Consider the following 10,862-nt stretch of genomic DNA (forward strand, 5'->3'; position numbering starts at 1 on the left):
GCCAGACACACATAGAAACAGAGAGAGAAAAAAAAACCCGGGTCTCAGGAAGAAGGCCTGGCCAAGAGAGGTTTTCTACTGAAACAATAAACACAATCTTAGGCCCCAATTCATTGCAATTAAGCTTGGACAAGCAATGCAGTGGCTTAGGCAAACATGTCATAGAGACGTCTATAAAACAGAGTGTCAGAGAATCCTCCAGAATATGGGAACAAAATACATTAATTGAATTAAACTGTGAAAAATGTGATTGTACAGTAGGGCCACTGTTATGCGTGGAACAAGTCCTCCCCTCGATCCTCTTTGCTCTCACCAGAGTCTGCTCTACCTAATAAAATGTGTAAATGGACAAACAATGAGGCTGATATTTACCGTCTGTGTGAACAAGTGTACATTCACACATCATGTACAAATGAGAATAGCCTCACTGACTTCAGCTCTTAGAAACAAGTCTTTTCTTACTGTCAACAGTAAATGAGGATTATTTTTGTTGGATATGTTAACATGAAGAGGTGGTGATGGTTGGGTAAGAGGATCATATAAGTTGATGAACATTGTTACAAGAGCGGAGGAAATTTGAGAAGCTGCTTTACATCATCAGGGTCCTTCAGTTACGCTCTATACACCCTGACCCCTCATGTGCTTACTGACAAACAGCAGAAAACACCTGCTGCTCCTCCACGTCTGCTGTCACCCTCAGTTGAAAAGAACACTGAACAATCCCAGTCTGGAAACACGCCAGAACCAAAGCAGAACTGACAGGAGCTGATAAATGTCTAAAGGTGGTATAAGGGCCATGCACTTCTTCCCTCAAGTGATGGAGAAAATAGGAAATTATCTGCAGTGTGTTTCTCTCATATTAGTGCCAGCCAAGATCATTCTTTGTCCATGAGGCAATATGATCCTACTGCCAATGTACTATCAGAACAATGAGGCCTTGTTTGGTGGGATTCAACATTTGTTCTGCTATTTATACTTTTTGAAATATTAAGCTTTGTACAAATTACAATTAAATTCAATGAGAGCAGGCTTCAAATCATCTTCCACTTTAAAATGCTACTCCTACTTCATACTTTCACCTACAGACACCAATCAAATTTTAAACCATTCGCAAAAACTTAAGCTATTAGGCTCTATCTCAGCAGTTTGATATCTTTAACAGTTTTTGTGAAAATTAAGTTTAAGTTTAGACAAACAAACAAACAAAAAACTAAGCAACTCAGTCAAGCATGTTGTCCACAGCGGGCTACCAGTGATTAATACACATATTTGGAAAACAATACCACTGCTGTGTAACAAAAAGTGTTTTTAACTGTGTGAAAAATACCTCTGCTAATTAAATACATGCTTTAATGTTACTTTATAACCGTCGAGCCACTAAGCCTGTTTTCAGTGATAATTTCGTTAACGATAATAATGGGCGAGACGAGACAGCACCGCTGTCATAAAACGCTGACTGTGGCGATGTCAACATGCAATATAGTTAACGAAAAGATGAGAACTTGTTGGATTAACTATATAGTTTATTTTTACTTTTTTAATTTGATCTAATTTTAATTAACCTTTGTTTAACCAGGTGAGACCAATTGTAATTGAAAACCTGTTCTGCAAGGGCAGCCTGTTCAAGACACCGCAATATACAAAATCAGATTAACGAAATTTATTTTGGAAAAAACCTTGGCTTTATGTGTGGCCGGGTTTCACAGTGGGTAGAGCAGGCGCACATATATGGAGGTGTATACCTCGACGCAGAAGTTCCAGGGTTCGAGTCCGACCTGAGACTATTTCCTGCATGTCATCCCCTCTCTCTCCCCTTTCATATCTTGCTGTGCTTTCCATTAAAGGCTGAAAAGCCCCCCCCCCCAAAAAAAAATGACATCTGTTTGAATCTACCAACATTATCTGATCTATTTGACTGTCTCTTTTGCAGTGCAGCCTGGCCGTGTGTTCAGTCTGGTTGGGGACAGCAATGCGAACAGCTCCAGGCTAGGAATTAGTCACCCTGCTGACTGTTAAATCCCACACAAATATACAGTATGTACTGTAGGGGGACTTATTTCAAAGGTTTTTAAGCAAAAACACCAGCAAGTTCCCATGAAATCAGCAGCTAATTAGTAACTTTGATCTCCACTGTTATATAATACCCAAGCAACTATAGGAAAAACTTAACCACATGAGATGACCTGTCAAGACAACATCCAATCAGACACAGATATATGGATTTCTAAATAAACGTATTGTAGCCTACATGTTTAAACCTATTTCTAATGGGGGGTTTCCCTTTAAAAAGTGAAATAGTTGTAAGTTTGAGTTCTGAGTAGAAGTAGATAAAAGATTTACCCATCTGATTAAAAGCGTTTGCCTGGAAGTGTAGCCTATTGTGTCTCCAGGAAAGAGAGTCCAATTGATATTTGTATGTAATTTAATATGTGTGGGTGTATTCATCTATCAGGTATGATAGGTGGTACAGTCCACAGTAGGCTAGGTCAAATAATTTCAGGTGGTGTAGAGTTTACTGAATCAGTAAACTCATATCAGTCACATAACTCAAAAATGTTCAAATGTATTGTGTGTACAAACTAAATATTACTGACTACAGTGACTACATATTACTTTTAACATGTAATCGATGAGTCAGCAACTGGCACTGGCTATGCACCTTCCACGTTCTGGGTTCAAATTCGTGACTCGTGCCTGCGTCGGTTTCCAGCGGGATGTCGGGAGTTGTGTTGTCCTTTCGCCGAGACTTGGCTGGATCCTGAAGTGCCAGTGCCATTCAACGGGGTGACTCTTTGTCTGTGTGCCGATCTGGCGGCCACTTCCTGCTTTATGATAAATCCTGCACAAGTTGAAGGAGATGATGGGACTAAATTTCAGTAGAATTGTACCTCGTTCGATTTCATGTGACAAATTAAAATTGATTGATTGATTGAAATCCAACCAGTGATCTCAGCTGTATTTCATCCTATTAATTTTTTTTAAGACAAAAAGCAGCAAGAATACTTTACTAATATTTTTCATCCGTGACAAAATCCAACTAGCCCATCAGAAGCTCACTTATATATCACATAATATCTTGTTTTGTACATGTTGTGTGTTGTGTAGACTAAGTGTACATGTTGCGGTGTTACAGGGGTTATGTGCCAGATTTTGTTTTGGCTAGGCGCAGTAATTCTTGGAAGTTTCAGGAAAGCGCAATTTGTTGTTTTTAGATTTTGGTTTAAAACAAGATATAACCTTTTATATCAGTGAGCTTTAGAGGTGCTGGTAGGTGGTGCTGGTAGGTAGTTTTGGTTACATTTGGACAGAGCCAGGCTAGCTGTCCCTGTTTCCAGACTTGATGCTAAGCTAACTGGCTTTTCATCTAACTCACGGCAAGAAAGCAAATAGGTGCTGTGGTGTGTGTGTGTGTGTGTGTGTGTGTGTGTGTGTGTGTGTGGGAGGGAGGGGTAGCCACCATGTCCATAGGTGTAGAGCAGTTTAGAAGTTGTTTGTGTCAGGTTTGAGCACTAAATGTGATAGTTTAACCACACAGTTTCAGGTCAACAGAGAGATGTTTCAACAGAAAATCACGTGCTCACGCATACTGGAAGACAGCAACGTTTCCCAGCCAGCTGCCAACTCTGCTCCTCGGTCAGCAATTCTTGGAGCACTCAGTGTTTCTTTTTCTTTTTTCTTTTTTTTTTTACAGCTGCCTAATGTAAGTATGTTTCTCCTTCATTTCTCAAATAATCATTATCCCCTGCGATCACCTATTACACGCTGAGTAGAATTCCCCCTCATTATTTCTCTGCACTTATAATCAGTCATTTTCAAAACAAGTTAATTTGACCACAGAGCTTCTCAGATACAGTAGTTTGAGCTGCTGCCCTGCCTGGGAATCGGGTTACTGCGCTTCACTCTGAGGATTTCTAACAAATGGCGCTCTAAAACAATGTTGATGGCGTTAATGCTGCTTTTATTCTGATTTGTTTTTGGATTTCAGCACCTCATAACTCAAACCCAGTTGTTCTATGGTCCAGCATTAGTAGTGACTAATGTATGAAACCAATTCATTAATCACATGCCGTATAAGCAAAGAAAATATGGTAATGAATGAATTTTTTTTAAAGGTTTATTATTTTAGGTTAATTCAGAACTGATCAGATGTTTTTACCCAGTGTCGGTGTCATTTTTATATGGTGGTTGGGTTATTTAACCAGAAATATGGTTATTTTGACCCAACAAGTTTTACCTAAAAAACGGTCACACATGTATTGTAAGGGGTACTCAATGCTGTGCATATGGCATTCAAAACTGCAAATGTATATTATTACAATCAGTAACAAATAGTGACCTATACATAAAAAAGTGTGTAAATAATAATTGTATAAAACGGTAATACAAAACTGGGTCTAAAACCCACTGACCCAAACCCATTGGTACTGGGTGGTTTTCTAATAAAGTAAGGACAGTTAACCCAATATTGCTTTGCTTTGATGCTACATTGACTCAGGTTGGGTCAATTTTAGTCTATATCCTTGACGTTCCACTTCTGGGATTGCTCCGGTGCCGCAGGAAATTCCGCCGGTTGCATGTATTTTCCGTTTCCTTCCGCCTTCTTTGTGTTGGAATTTTAAATTTGGTGGATTAATGAGGACTATGGTTAACTGCTCCTCAGATCTCTGCATGGTAAATTAATGCATGGTAAATTTTAGTGCTAAAATGTCCAGGTTTACGCCAACCACTATGAAATTGTCCAGGTTGTCAGCAATTACATAGCCGACGTGGTCATATTATAGCCCGATATTTAACTAAACCCATGTAGAAAGACTAATAAAGCGTCCAGTGTATGATTTTAACAATGTGTGTGTGTGTGTGTGTGTGTGTGTGTGTGTGTGTGTGTGTGTGTGTGTGTGTGTGTGTGTGTCAATCGTAGCGGTCTGCATCTGCATAATCTGTGCAGCCAGCGTTACAATGTATATTTGTAAACATTGTTGCAATGCCTCTTCTTATCTGTCTCGTTTTAACGGTTAGGCCAAATCCCATCTATGGAAAGCCTTTCCACTCCCTATTCAGCCCCATTGTACCGAATTTGGTTGCAGTTCCACCAGAGTTCCACTGGGGGTGATCGCAGGCGAGTGCAAAATGGATGGGACTCTATGGAGCTGGACGGCTAAATTTGTCTCTTTCGTCTGATTGTCGTTGAGAAATCTCAGATTTGATTGTAGTTTTTGCAAGTTCAACATGGGTTATAGGTTGAAAGTTGAATGAACAAGTATTTATGTCCTTTTGATTTCTTACAGGTTAAGTCGTTGTTGCCCATAACACGCTAGCATTCTGCTAATGAATGCTGATTGGTCAGTGAAGGTCTGATTACGATCGGAGAGCCCGCTTGACGGCATCCGAAGCGGAACCAGAATGTCAGAGTGAATATTTCGGCGTGGTCTTTAAAACATTAGCAAACCTCTTTCTAGCACGTGTATTGACAGGGAAAGCCTTACCTGTTAGCTGTGTTGTCGATGCCTCGAGAGAAAAAAGGAAGCGACTCAGAGCTTGCCGTAAAGCAGTATCTCTGGCCGTATATGTGTATGACGTCATTAACATTTTAAAAGGCTTTTTAGAACAAAAAAGTGACTTTAAAAAAATCTAACACACAGCAGTGTGTATTTTCTTAGCCTCCCCTTTCGAATGCAACATTCAAATTGCTAGACAAAAAATTATATCCTGAGAAAAGTGGATTTTGAGGGGTATAGCTCCATAGACCACCATTCATTCTGCACTCGCCTGTGAGCGCCCCAAGTGCAACCAGTTCAGAAGCAGGAAGTACCGAGAGAGTGAAACTTTTTCCCTTATTAGAAATTCTTTGGTTAGGCTATATCGCTAGCTAGGCTACACTACGACAGAAATGCCATTAAACCAGAGCACGTTTTTCTCCCATCCCCGAATGCTATGTGGAGTAGCCAGACCCTCCTTCAGCGCGCTTTGGAGGAGGGTCTGGCAAAGCGAGACTAGGTCAATTTTGACTTGGAGTATGTTATTTAGTGTGATTCATTTTCCACAACTTTAGTCATGAGTCCCTGCAAGTGTAATCTTTGCATGTCTAATACTGCTGCTGCTTTTGCTGCAAAGAAATATTTTCATGTGGGCTGTTTGAAAACTGTGCCACTGTGCTTCTGAGCCAATGGCATGCATGGGAACCTCTGGTAAAAGGTACAGTATACTAGAGAAACATGATTTAGTGGAGAGGTCATTAAGGCTACCAAGATAAAACAAGCCCTAAATCAGCAAATTTATGTTAACCTGAAATGTTTTATGAAGTCATTGACTTCAAAAGGGCAAGACATTAGTGGGAACAGTGCGTTTCTGGGCATTTTATGAGCACATTAATTAGAATATTAATCATAATCATAACAAATGTGTATTGCATGTGTTTTTGCATTTTCTAATGAGTTTTTAAACAGCATTGCCTGCTGCAGCTCAGGTTTCTTCCACTTGTGATTCTTGAAGTTAGTTCCGTGCCCCTCACCAAAAGATGAGACGCACTCCTCATTTCCAAGCAGGACCAGGGCCACTAATTGTCGGTGGCATGGATCAACATGAATTTAAGTACTTTACCAGTGCCTTACTGGGAACAGAAAACAAGTGTGCTTACTTGCACAGACTATATCAGATGTCGTCTCTTAGCATACTTTCAGAAGGCAAATAAAGTACTAAAAACATCACAACGTGAAGGAGTGCAGTGATTGATCTGTACCTGTTGTGTCCAAAATAAACTGCACCTTTTTTGTCACTTGTCCAATTATTCACCCTTTGTAATACACTGGCACCAGCTCCATATAATGTTCTTAAACAAGCTGAAACAGATTTTGCAAGCTAAACAGAATGACTCACATGCCCTGGGCTTGGCCATTTCATCAGAAAAGATACTAATTATCTCCCAGTTTTGAAATGACAGCAACGTCCACAAATCATTCATTATGCATGTGTTCTGTCAGATCAAAGTGCATGTCCTTAACTGTTTATGTTTTGCTATTGAACTACTTCAGCATCACTTTGGGGAAATAATTATCTGTTAATTTCACTTGCTTTATAACCAAAACTGTCCTTTCCAACAAGTTAAGCTAATGCAGTGGGGTGTTTTAGTGGCTAATTTGGTTGACACAGACCATGTTATTTGATTTATGGAGAAGTGAACAATACATTATGATGGGAATGAGGATAAGGATAGCCAAGATCTAATATAATCTTTGAATCTGTTGTCTGGATAAATAAAAAATCATCTGACAAAGTGAAAGAAAAGGTTGGTATTATAGTTTTGATCTGTTCTGACCCCACTTGGATTACAGTGTGACTGCACCTTGCTTTGAGAATGTGTTCTAATGTAACTGGGGTTGAGCATTGATGCTGACAAGTTAACAGTCTTTTTATTTTGGCTGGTCAAACCATGAACTTTGCATCACAACCTGCACTATGCGCTGAGCAGGAAAATTAAATTGCGATGTGATACTTAAATGTTTTAGATTCAGGACTGTTTTTAGCAACAATTTGTACAGCTAATTTCCATGAAGAGTAGTTGCTATAGTGGCAATAAGTGGCAATTGTGGGAACTAAAATAGAAAGAAAAGATTAGAGAAGACACAATCTGTGTTCTAAATATTAGGAGCAGAATTTGGGAATGTGTGTGTGTGTGTGTGTGTGTGTGTGTGTGTGTGACTCTATTCTTGCCAATATATAATTAACTTGGGTTCTTACAGAGCATCACACTTCTCACTATATCACCTGTTGGCTACAGTAATAATACTATCATCACTAGCTGCGACCTTCTGTGTTGCATAACAACCACACAGACAATTTACTGTGAGAAGGGACAAACCACCTTGTCAAATAAATCAGTGTTTAGGTTTCACCACAATCTGATCCCCTTGTCATAACATAATTTGACCACAATCGTGGACTCTGAGGCTCTTGGCTGAGCAACATGACAGTGACTGTGTTCCTCACGTATCCTGCTGTGACCGTCTATTTCCTCTTCATTTCCTTTTGTGCATTCTGCGTGAACCGTAGGACCCTCCAGTGTGTTTGTTTTGAGAGTCTTTGCAGAGTGTCTTCTGTGTCACGGAGCTGCAGCTATGTTATCACAAAGTTCCTTCTGGACGGGATAGAAAATAAACATTTGTAGCTTTGGGAAACCAATTAAGCTTATAATCTAAAAGCTATGAAATGATCTGAAGTCAGCATCACATAGAAGAGACATTTCAGACTCCTGTTGGGAGTTAACATTGCTACTTGATGTTTATATCTTTAAAATAAATGAGGGTCAGACAGTTCATAGAGTTGATAATGAATCAGGGGTTTGACAGACATGTCAAGTGTATAAGATAATCTGAAATGTTCATTAGATGTGATTTTAGCATCACCCCAGCAGTCTATTTAAAAAGAAAACACTGTGTAAGAAGTAACACAACTTGGATGAATTGTAACTATTTGAAATCAAATGAGGACAAAAACAAAAATATAGTTATTGATGCTTATTCAGTTTTAAGAGGGCTGAAACAAGCAACCTCCGCAAATTCCTTCCAAAACATCTTTAGACTCACATTAGACAATTTATTTTAATAGTGCCACTTATTATAACTATTTCTTATGTCCCTTAGGTCCTCATAATGTGGACAGAATCAGGCAGACTATGAACATTTTGCTATAGATTTCCCAGTTGTAACTTATAGATGCTTCTTGTGCACCAAAGAGGACAAATATAGTTTGAGTGGTATCAGTGGCCTTTAGTTCCAATGTACAAGCTACAATGATAATTGGTTGAATGATGAAATGAGCCTTGGGATTTTCAACCTTTTGAATCCATGATCAAAGACACTACAGATAAATGCAGCGTCTGAAGTCCATTATCTGGCCCCTATGGACGTGTACACCCATGACAGCCTATCTGCTCCTCTGTAGTCTAAAATGCTTCCTTTACTCTCGGTGAATCTTAAAGAAGTTGAAACTGATATACTGCAGGCAGCTTGTTTAGGTTGTCAGGACAAACATCTTGATGGAGGTCCCTTTTTCCTGCATGCATCACTGATATGCATCTTACAAACATGTCAATCTTCTTAACTAACTGAAAGGTTACAGACCAGGGCAGTGGGTCTCAGCTGTCCTCTCTTTTTATAAGAATATCACATAATTTATTAAGAAAATAATGAGTGCCCCTATCTGTTTATGTGACATAAACAGATAGGGGGACTCATTATTTTTCTTAGTACAACCGTTTTTGTCACGGTGATCCATTTTAATCTACTCGTTGAAATCCAAATATGTCTGCAAAAAACAGTTAAAGGATTGCTATACGTTGTAAACTTAACAGCAACAACTAAAGGGAATTGTAAGTGAATAAATATAACACTAGCAGAGGAATTTGACACATGCAATGAACCAAAACCGCACTCTTAACCACATTCTGCAAAAGTACTTAAACATTTGAAATAGAAAACACTACATTTGGCCACACAGGTGCAAACATTAACAGTTAAATTGTTCCAAAACAGAGTACAGAGTGCCAATTGTGGATGAATTAGGTCTAATGCAGGGAGAGACAGAGAGAGACAGAGACAGAGACACAGAAAGGCAGAGGGAAAAGGAGAGGAAGGGTGAGGGAAACAGAAGGAGGAAGATGAGGACAAGGAAGAGGATGATAAATCCAGGGATTCATTGTGGCTGAACACATACACTGTGTCTACTGTAGCCAAAGGAAACATTGCCAAAAGCTGAGACAAAAACCCTTGGCCAGACAGAAAATGAATATAAAATAAATTCTTTGTTATTGTTTTTTTCAGTAGACAGCAGTCACAATTTCCCTATTTTCTACCATTTTGTTCATTATGTAAAAAGCTATACATATCACAGAGTTTGTAAATATATTCAGTATCTTGTTATTGTAGGTGTAGGCACAAAGCCTATATTTTACACTGTGCATACTGGACTGTAAGTGTACATAGAAAATGAAGAAACCACTGAGTTTTGAATTTAAAGTTCACGTTTCGTGTAAAAAGCTTTACATAATCCATAGAGGTTATTAGTATACATACAGCATTTGTTTCTTTGCAGTTTTTCTTGTTTCACATCACAAACTGAATGATGCAACCAGTGCTTACCATCTGTTGAATTAATGTAATGGTGCAAACAATAACTTACTTTTAATCCAAATGCAAATGAAGGTGTCTCCCTCTGCTGGCTGTAATCAAGCTTACACAAAACACAAACATTCAGAGGCACCGTATTTTCAGTTACTTTTTTGCTACATGAACAGTCCAGAAGCAGTCCAGATCACTGTGGTCTGACAAGTATGATGTTGTCTCCCTTTGAGCTGAATTAAACAGCAATTCCTCTTTGCATTATCTACTACAGTATCACATGCATATAATTGAAAATAAAATTAATTGCCTTAGAGTTTATAGCATGTAAAGGTCTTCAAACTAAATGTTAATATGCCACCTTACAGAAAGCAAACAGCACAGACATGAATCTATAGACACAGTAACTACTACAAATACAGTAACTACCTTCCAGTTACAGTAATTGGCATTTGATAAAACCAGTGGTGGAAAGTAGATTTACTTACTACCTAAGTACTGTACTTAGGTAGGCCTATCTTGCAACTTACTTCTACTCTACTACAATTAAGAGGGGAATGTTGTACTTCTTACTCCACTACATTTATCTGACAATTGTAGTTACTAGTTAGGCTACTATATTCAGATTAAAAATACAAAATATAATCAACAAATAAATTATGATGTATTATTATAATAATACATCATAATTTATTTGTTGATAGATCAAAATAAGACTGGTATGCTTCATGTTGGAAAATTCACAAGCTA

This window comes from Perca fluviatilis, chromosome 6, assembly GCF_010015445.1.
Source record: "Perca fluviatilis chromosome 6, GENO_Pfluv_1.0, whole genome shotgun sequence".
Taxonomy (NCBI): Eukaryota; Metazoa; Chordata; class Actinopteri; order Perciformes; family Percidae; genus Perca; species Perca fluviatilis.